Here is a 10000-nt window from a genome sequence, read left to right as displayed (position 1 = left end):
GCGCGCCAGACGGAGTGCCACGCGCACCCGCCGCTCGCAGCAGCCTTCCCATCCGCTAGGACGTCGGGCCCGGCCCAGCGGGATCCTCCCCCAACTCGGAAGGGGGAGGCGCGGGCCACAGTAGACGACGAGCCGCGCGCTCGGCCCCCGCCGCGGGGTCCGGCGGAACCCTCACTGTCCCCCCACCTCATCCCATCGAGGCGGGGGCAGCGGAGGAGGAGGGTTCTCTGCAGGCGAGTCGCTACGGCAGCGCTACCACAACACAGAGAGAGGCGGCGAGCCGGGGGATCCGGTACCCCAAGGCACACCTCTCGGATCGCTAGAGAAGGCTTTCTCACCGAGGGTGGGTCACGCTCCCCACCCGCCAGTCGCCCCTCGTCGGGCCCGCAGAGGCGCTCAGGGACGCCTGGGGAAGGGAGGGGGCCTGCGGCGCGAGAAGAAACCTGCGGCAACCTGGAGCGTTTGCGGTCAGGGCAGGGGCCCGGCCGGCGCGCGTGCGCACAGCCCCCAAGGCCCCCCGCCGTCCACCCACCTCCTTTCTGTGAGGCAAGGCGCCTCCAGTTAACCCACACACGACCGATCGGAGGCAGAACGGCAGCCCCTCGGCGGCCGGCCGGCGCACGCGTGGCCGGCCCGAGCCCACCGCCACCGCTCACACGGCCCGCGCTCCCCCGCCAGAGGGGAGCACGGGACGTGCGCTCGCCAGACCAGGCGGCGCCCTTCCCCGCGTGGGAGGGGCGCGTCTCACTCAACCGCCTCGACCCGCACAGCCAACGAGCTCCCTCAGGACCCACGCGCGGACACCATGGCGGCGACCGGAGGAGGGGGCGCTGGGGGCGGGAGCGACACACCACCGCTCGGCCTCGGGCACCTGAGAGACAGCCCGGGGCGCTCCAGGAGCACCGCAAAGGCCCAGGCGGAGCCAGCGCTCGTGCAATACCCGAGAGGGCAGCACGGCGGGCCAGCGGGACAGCACCCCCACCGCCGCGGAGGGGGGCGGCCCACGAGGCGACGACCACAAGAGGCGAAAGCGAGGAGTGCCTGCTGCGTCAGAGGACCCCCGCTGACCCACGCCGGACGCCACGAGGCAGACGGCGGGGTCGGGACAGCGAGGTCGGGCCGGGTTCCGCACCCCAGTGCCTCCCAACGCACCGCCCGCAGGCGGGGATGGGAGACGGGGGAAACCCCGCGGGCGGGACGAGAAGAACGGGTCTCATTCACCACGAATGCCCGCCCCTCGCCCGTCGCGGCTCGGTCCCGGCCCGGGAGAGCGTGACATCACCACATCGATCAGGGAAAGCATCCCCGGAGCAGGGTCGGCCAGCCAGCCACAGCCTCCCCAGAGGCCAGCGAGCAGATCAGCCTGGCCATCCCCAGCTCCAGGACAGGGGCGGCAGACAACCCGGCAGAGACGAGGAATGCCTGACACGCACGGCACGGAGCCAGCGGGAGTGGGGTTGTCTCGGCCGCCCCAGGTGCCCGCAGCGGGGAGCGCACGGTGGCAGGGTAAGCCCGCGCCACCTTCCCCGCCGCCCCCAGGTGGGTCAGAGACCCGGACCCAAGGCGGCACCGGGAGCTGGGACGCTCGGATGCATGAGAGACCGGGCACACGGGCCCCAGCAGGCGGCTCAAGCACGAGCAGGGCCGGCTAGCCGGGTCACCGGGAGGCCGAAGACCCGCGACGCATCCAAGAGACCCAACCTCTCCAGCGACAGGTCGCCAGAGGACAGCGTGTCAGCAATAACCCGGTGGCCCAAAATGCCGGCTCGGAGTGAAACATATACCTCCCCAGGAGACAGGAGGTCGAGTCACCGACCACGCCGCCGGCCCAGGGAACCCGCGACACGGGCATCTGTCCCCAAAATCGCCACCATCGCAGCCAGACACGGAGCACCCAGGGCCCTCTGGTCGACCCCAGGACACACGCCGGAGCAGCGCCGGGCCAGGGACGTCCTCCCGGCCACCCGTGCCACGCAGGGGCCGGCCCGAGTCTCCAGAGCGAGACTCGGAAGCGTTTCCGGCCGTCCCCTCGTACGACCGGGACACACGAGGGACCGAAGGCCGGCCAGGTGTGACCTCTCGGGCCGCACGCGCGCTCAGGGAGCGCTCTCCGACTCCCCACGGGGACTTGCAAACAACAGGTCACGGCAGAGGGACCGCTCCCCGGCACCCGGGGGACGAGGCAGGACGGTCCCCGGCTCCCCACGGGGACTTGCAGAAAAAATTCGGCCGCTGCCTCAGACGGCCAGGATGCGCGCGGGCCCGCGACCGGGCCGGGAAGGGTGTCCCCAGCCTCCCACCCCAAGCCCGGTGGGTCCCCGCGGGTCGCGGGTCAGGCCTCGGGAGCCGCGGCGTGCTGGTCGACCAACCCCGGCAGCCCCACACCCGGCTCTGGCCCGAAAGCGCAGCGACAACCTCTCCCCACATAAGCCTGCACGCCTGAGCTCTGACTCACAAGTGACGCGCCAGAGCTCTGGCGCGACCGGGACAGCCCGGCTGACGACCGCGGTCTTTCCGGAGCTCTGCCTAGCTCACAGCGGGGACGGTCCCCTCCCTCGGCAGCTGCCACCGCAGCTCCGGAAGCCAAGGGAACGATATAAAAGCGGCCGCCAGATGGAGTCCGACAACCGTCGCGAACGTCACCAAGACAGATCCGGATGGCAGGCCGGCCCGCGGACCGCAAAACCGAAACCGTGAGTCGAGAGACGCTATCCCGAGGCCGAAAACGCAGCCCCTGTACCCCAACCCCACAGAAACGGTCCCCAAACCCTGTCTCTGCATGGACCGCGACACAGTCAGAAGACAACCCACGGCGTGTGGATGTTCGGAGAGGCATCTCGGTGGGAGAAACAACAAGCAAGGACTCGGTCGCGGGTCGTTGAGGACACAGGGAGACACAGAATGCGTAGGCTCTTCCTGAATCCAGACAGAGAAGGAGGGAGGGAGGGAGGGAGGGAGGGAGGGAGGGAGGGAGGAAAGGCAGGCAGGCAGGCAGGCAGGCAAACATAAAGAAGGAAACAGAGAAAGAAAGAAAGGAAGGAAAACCTAAAGGAGAGAAAGAAAGAAAAGAGAAGAAAAGAGAAGACAAATATTAATATAAGTATTTCCATTTGTATATAGGTATAACATATAAAACTACATTAAAATAGAAAAAAATTTATATGCATACACATGAATGAACAGATAAAAATGAATAAACAAAAAATAAGATAACATAACATAAGCAAATAGGCCAGGCGCGGTGGCTGACGCCTGTGATCCCAGCACTTTCAGAGGCTGGGGGAGAGAGAGAGAAAAAAAATGAAAGAAAGAAAGAAAGAAAGAAAGAAAGAAAGAAAGAAAGAAAGAAAGAAAGAAAGAAAGAGAGAGAGAGAGAGAGAGAGAGAAAGAAAGAAAGAAAGAAAGAAAGAAAGGAAGAAAGAAAGAAAGAGAGAGAGAAAGAAAGACAGAAAGAAAGAAAGAAGAAAGAGAGAGAGAGAGGGAGAAAGACAGCGAGAAAGAAAGACGAGAGAAGAAAGAAAAAAAAAGAAAGAGGAAAGACAGGAAGAAAGACAAAGCAAGAAAGCAAGAAAACAAGACAGCAAGAAAGCACGACAGAAAGAGAGAAAGAGACAGAAAGAAAAAGCAAGAAAGCAGCAGAGAGAGAGAGAGAGAGAGAGAGAGAGAGAGAGAGAGAGGCGCGAGGCGAGGCGAGGCGAGGCGAGGCGAATCTACCTGCTTTCACTACATGTGGGGAGAATCAGGAAAGCCCCCACTAACAACAAGGCCTGAAGTGGAGCTGCCATCTGTGAAATCCGAGCAGAAGAGTCCACACGGGTTAAAGACACGAAGAAAGACAGGGAAACAACTGCTCAAAGAGAAGAACAATCTGGCCCAGCCAGGGTCTGTCTCCTGAAGTTGTGTGGGCAACGAGGGAGTGGGACGGAGGGAGGGAGTGGGACGGAGGGAGGGAGGGCCTCCGAGGCTCGTGTCAAACAATAAATGATAATAAAATAAAAGGAAGTTAAAAAAAAAAATTGCGCATCATTCGTAGCATCACTGACGCCTCGAAAGGCGAGAGGCATGTGTTTATGTCACTGTGGGACTGTTTTCTTTTTTCTTTTCTCTTTTTCTTCCCTCTCTTCCCGGAAACTCACTTTTTAATTATTTCATTTTCCTTTTCTTTTTTTTTTTTTAATTTTTAATTTTACTTTCATTTTTACTTTTATTTTTAATTGCTTGAGAGGTTGTCTCCCTCTCTCGCCCAGGCTGGTGTACAGTGGCGCGATCTCGGCTCACTGCAACCTCCGCCTCCCAGGTTCAAGTGATTCTCCTGCCTCAGCTCGGCCTCCCGAGTAGCTGAGATTACAGAGGCGCACGACCATGCCCGGCTAATTTTTGGTATTTTGACTAGAGACGGACGGGGTTTCACCATACTGGCCCTGCTCGTCTGACCACCTCGTGATCCAGCGATCCACCACCCTCGGCGTCCCAAAGTGCTGGGATGACAGGCTTGAGCCACCGCGCCGGGCCTAGTTATTCCTTTTATTTTATTTCTAATTTTTAATTGTACGTATGCACGTATGCATGTATGTATGTATGTATGTATGTATGTATGTATGCATGCATGCATGTATCTATCCTTTTCTTTTTTTTTGAGACGGACAGAGAGAGACAGTGAGAAACAGAGAGAGAGAGAGAGAGACAGACAGACAGACAGAGAGAGAGAGAGAGAAACAGACGGGGGGGGAGAGAGAGAGAGAGAGAGAGAGAGAGAGAGAGAGAGACCAACAGACAGAAGGACAGGCAGAGAAAGAGAGTAAGACAGAAGACAGACACAGGGAGAGAGACAAGCGGGGGGGGGGGGAGAGAGAGAGAGAGAGAGAGAGAGAGAGAGAGCTCCCAGACATCACGAAGCCGTTTCAATGACATATTCTCTCTGGTCTTTGTCTGGGGATATTCAGTTTTTCAACGTAGGCCTCAAGGGCTCCCAGATGTCCCTTTCGAATCTCTACAAAGAGAGTGTCTCCAACCTGCCTAATCAAAACAAAGGTGTAACCCTTTAGGATGAGTCCACACATCGCAAAGCAGTTTCTCAAATACATTCTTTCTAATTTTCATCTGGGAATATTAGGTGATTCACCATAGGCCTAAAGGGACTCCCAAAAATCCATTCAGAGAGACTGCCCAAAAAAAGTGTTTCTAACCTGATGAATCCAAAGAATGGTGTATCGCTAAGAGATCAATCTACGCATCACAAATCAATGTGACAGATAGCCTCTCTCTGGTTTTAATCTGTGGATAGTCTGCTTTCCAACGTAGGCCTCAATGGGTTTCCAAATGTCCCCTCACAGATTCTACGGAAAGCGTGTTTCCAACCTCCTGGTTCAAAAGAATTATCCGTTCGAGGTGAATCCACACGTCAAAAAGCAGTTTCACCAGCAGCAGTTTTTCTCCTTTTCCTCTGGGGATGTTCACTTTCACCAGGAGCCACAAAGGGCTCCCAAATGTCCCTTCGAAGATTCTGCAAAGAACTGCTTCCAATCGGCCGCGTGCAGCGGCTCACGCCTGTCATCCCAGCATTTTGGGAGGCAGAGGCGGGTGGATCACCTGAGGTCAGGAGTTCGAGACCAGCCTGGCCAAAACGGTGAAACCCCATCTCTACCAAGAACACAAAAAATTTGCCGGGCTTGGTAGCGGGTGCCTGTGATCCCAACTACTTGGGAGGCTGAGGCAGGAGAATCCCTTCAACTGGAAGGCAGAGGTTGCAGTGAGCCGAGATGGTGTCACTGCACTCCAGCCTGGGGGACAGAGTGAGAGTCTGTCTTAAAAAAAATAAAAACATTAAGAAAAAAATACTACTACTACAACAACAACAACAACAACAACAACAACAACAACAACAACAAAATGCTTCCAATCTGCTGAATCAACAGAAAGGTTTAACTCAGTAAGAGGAATCTACACATCGCTAAAAAGCAGTTTTACAGATAGCTTCTTGTTAGTTTTTATCTACAGTTTCCTGGTTTTCACCCTAGGCCTCGAATAGCTCCCAAATGTCCTTTTGCAGATTCTACAAAAGGGCCGCTTCCAACCTGGTATATCAAAAGAAAGGTTTCACTCTGTGAGATGAATCCACACACGACAAAGCAGTTTCAGAGACAGCTTCTTTCTAGTTTTTATTTGGGGATATTCGGTTTTTCACACTAGGCCTCAGTGGGCTCCCAAAGGTATACTCGCGGATTCTACAGAAAGAGTGCTTCAAACCTCCTCAATCAAAAATTAGTTGTAATTCGGTGCCATGAATCCACACATCACAAAGCGGTATCATAGAGAGCTTCTTTCTATTTCTCTGGTGGGGATACTCGGTTTTTCACAACAGGCCCCAGTGGGCTCCCAAATGTCCATTCTGCTTCCAAACTGCTGAATCCAAAGGCAGTTTTAACTCGGTATGATGAATCCACACGTCACAAAGCTGTTTCATGAAGACCTTCTCTCTCGTTTTTATCTGAAAACATAAGATTTTTTCACCATACGACACAAGGGTCTCCGAAATGTACACAGACAGATTCAACAAAAAAACCCTTCCAACCTGCTGAGTAAAAAGAAAGGTTTAACTCTGCGAGACGAATACACACACGACAAAGCAGCTTCACAGAGAATGGTGTTTTTTGTTTGTTTGTTTGCTTGCTTGCTTGCTTGCTTGCTTGCTTTTTGGTTTGTTTTCTTGGTTTTTTTTTTTTTTTTTTTTTTTTTTTTGGAGACGCACTTTCGCTCTTGTTGCTCAGACTGGAGCGCAATGGCGCCATCTCGCCTCACTGCGACCTCCGCCTCCCAGGTTCAAGCAATTCTCCTGCCTCCGTTTCCCTTCCCGAGTAGCTGGGATTACAGGCATGTGCCACCACGCCCGGCTAATTTTGTATTTTCAGTAGAGACGGGGTTTCTCCATGTGGGTCAGTCTGGTCTCGAACTGCCGACCTCAGGTGATCTGCCAGCCTCGGCCTCCCAAAGTGCTGGGATGACAGGCGTGAGCCACCGCGCCCGTACAATTGTATTGTATCGTATTGTATTGTATTTACATTGATTGATTGATTGATTGATGCTGCCTGATCAAAGGTCACTCAGGCCCAGTCGTCAAAGTGGCGATTTCCTAGGCAACAAGGAAGGGGGGAGCTTGGAGGTGGGGGCGGGGGCGGTGGAGAAGACACAGTTGCCCCAGGCTGTGCGCAGGCGGCCTGAGCTTCCTTCCTCTGTTGAGGCCTCCATTTTCAGAGTAACAGTGGCCGCTAGGTGATGCCCGACGTCTGCCAATGAGACTGTCAGCCCGGAATGAATTGGGATCGCCTGGAGGGGGAGGCGGGAGGGGGAAGGATGGAGGCCCCCACAGCACAGTGGGTCACCGCGCCCTTCCAGGCGATCCCCACAACTAATCGACCAGGGCCCCTGGGGGCACACAGCCTAAGACCCCAGCCATCGGATCATCTGGAACTTCTGTCCGAAGACGAGAGACGAGAGACCGACTGGAAATTCTCTCGGTCAAGGTCCAAACGTAAAAGAATCACTGACACAGACACCAGGACTAACTAAGACAATTTGTAAAAGTTTCCGTGTTTTGGGTGAATCCGCGTATTTCTGGATCACAAAATTACTGATTTTGAACATTGCGGTTTTTCCACTCCTTACGTGTACGGTCCTGTGATAGACAGACCAGGGGACTCCTCAGCTCAGAGTCCATGAGGCCAGAAGCTGACATCCTAAATTTCTATGTAGAATGAATTTCAGCAAGCCAGCCAAACACTCTGCCGTAAAACTGTCCGGAAGACAAGCGGTGGTGTTTCGGGGGCGGATTTGGGGGGGGGGGGGGAGCCGGGTGCGGTACGCTCACGCCTGTCATCCCCGCACTTTGGGAGGCCGAGGGCAGGCGGATCCCTCGAGATGGTGGCCATTGCACTCCAGCGTGGGCAACAAGAGCGAAAACTCCGTCCAAAACAAGAACAACAACAGAAACGTGAAGTGCCGTCTGCTGTTCTTTTTGCTTCCCACCCCGAGAAGAACAGAATACAGCTGTTGTCTCCCTGCCCGCCTGCCTGCCTGCCTGCCTGCCTGCCTGCCTGTCTGCGTGCCTGTCTGTCTGTCTGTCTGTCTGTCTGTCTGTCTGTGACAGGGTCTCGCTCTGTCTTTCGCCCAGACTGGAGTGCAGTGACACCATTGTGGCTCACTGCAGCCTCAACTTCCCCGGGGTTAGGGGATTCTTCTAAGGGATCCTACGGCCTCGGCCTCCCAAAGTGTTGGGGTTACAGGCGTGAGCCATCAGCACCCGGCCTGAGTTCATACATCTGGTCTCACTACGCCTTAACCACACGCCCGTGAAGCACTCAAGTCAAGAGAGAGTCGGCAAGAGACTTTCAGCATTCTCTCCCAAAACCAGTGAGGTGGATGGCGGCCCTGTGTTTCCCAAGCTCCTGTGGTTTTAAGTGGCCACGCGTAGAGGATAGATAGATTTAAAATGTTTCCAGAGAGGCGCAAGCCACAGTCATTCAGGACATCCGAGCGCGAGATGGGGTTTCTGACAGCGACTTAAGGGCCAGGGAGGGCCAGAGTCTGCCGAGGCCCTCGTTCCAGTGGTGGGGCCGATGGAACCCAAGGCTGAGGGAGCCAGCAGTCCGCACAGAGAGAGCTCCAGCCCTAGGCCCCACCGTGCAGACCGACTCAGAAGGAAGAGAGTCCCTCATCCTACATACGTCACATCCCTCCACTGAACTTGGGAGCGGATCCGTTTTCCAAACATGAGGTGACTCTCGGTTCGAAATGGATCACAAGGGGCCGGGCTTTCCAGAGTCGGCATGATAAAGCAGTCATTCTGTGGCACAGAACGAGGTGTGGCTCTTATCTAGACTCCGCAGTGAAAGCCAGTGAAACAGGGCGAAACCCCGTGTCTACTAAAAATTAAAAGAGGAGCCGGGCATGGTGCCGCTTGAAGGCAGGAGAATCGCTGGAACCCGGGAGGCAGAGGTTGCAGTGAGCTGAGATCACACCACTGCACTCCAGCCTGGGGGACAGAGCGAGACCGCATCTCAGAAACAGACAAACACACAAAGCCAATCAAGGTGTTTAACTCAACGTGTCACCCACGGGTCTCTCGACAGGATACATCCAGCACCCGGGGAAACAGGGAAACGTCGAGGGGTGGGGTGGAATCTATTTTGTGGCCCCAAGGGAGGGTTTGAGAGATACTCCCGCAAAGGTGACTGCCTAAGGAAGCCCCTCCGTCCAAGAAGCGATAGTCATTTCTAGCCTGTAGCCACCCACGAGGGAGAATCGGGCTCTCTGCAGAACCCCCCACCCCCCGACTCGTGAAATGGTCTCTCTCACTCTGTCAGGCTCTATTCACGCCGTGTGGTTTTGTAACCTCCAGCGTGTGTGCGTGGGGTGGGGGATGGGGTGGGGTGGGGTGGGGGCGGCTGTGGACAGAGGAGGGGAAAAAGCGATGGTGTCCCACGGGTGCCCGGGACGTGGGTCGTGGTTGGGGTGGCCAGAGCCTAGGGAACTCATCGCCTGTCAGGACGTCTCCCCCTCCAGGTCCCCTCTCTGCCCTACGCTCCACATCTTCGCAGTTCAGTGGAGACCTTGTGGATGGAAGTCGCTGTCCCTTTGGACTTTAGCCGAGGAAGGCCGGGCTCCCAGGTGTCTCCCGGGAGTTGGGGCCTCGGGCAGGCTCGCAAGGATGCTGACGGTGATGGTGACGGTGATGTACATTGGAGTCCTCGGGCCAATGCACAGGGATCCCTTTGACCTCGTTGGGAGAGGTCAGCTTTGCGGAGTCCCGTGCATCCTTCCGGAGACTCATCCAGCGCTAGCAAGCGTGGTCCCGAGGATCCCAGCTCTCAGCAGAGGCACTTTTGTTCACGCAGGATCCTGGGCAGGAAAGTTCTCAGCAGGCTTAGGCCTCCTAGCCAAGAAGCCGAAGCCACTTCTGGGATATTTTCAAAGAGCCAGTGGTTCTTTGAAGTGCTTGCAGATA

This window comes from Macaca mulatta, chromosome 10 (genome assembly GCF_049350105.2).
Source record: "Macaca mulatta isolate MMU2019108-1 chromosome 10, T2T-MMU8v2.0, whole genome shotgun sequence".
Classification (NCBI taxonomy): Eukaryota; Metazoa; Chordata; class Mammalia; order Primates; family Cercopithecidae; genus Macaca; species Macaca mulatta.
The sequence above is the reverse complement of the archived record's forward strand: the minus strand, read 5'-3'. Positions refer to the sequence as shown.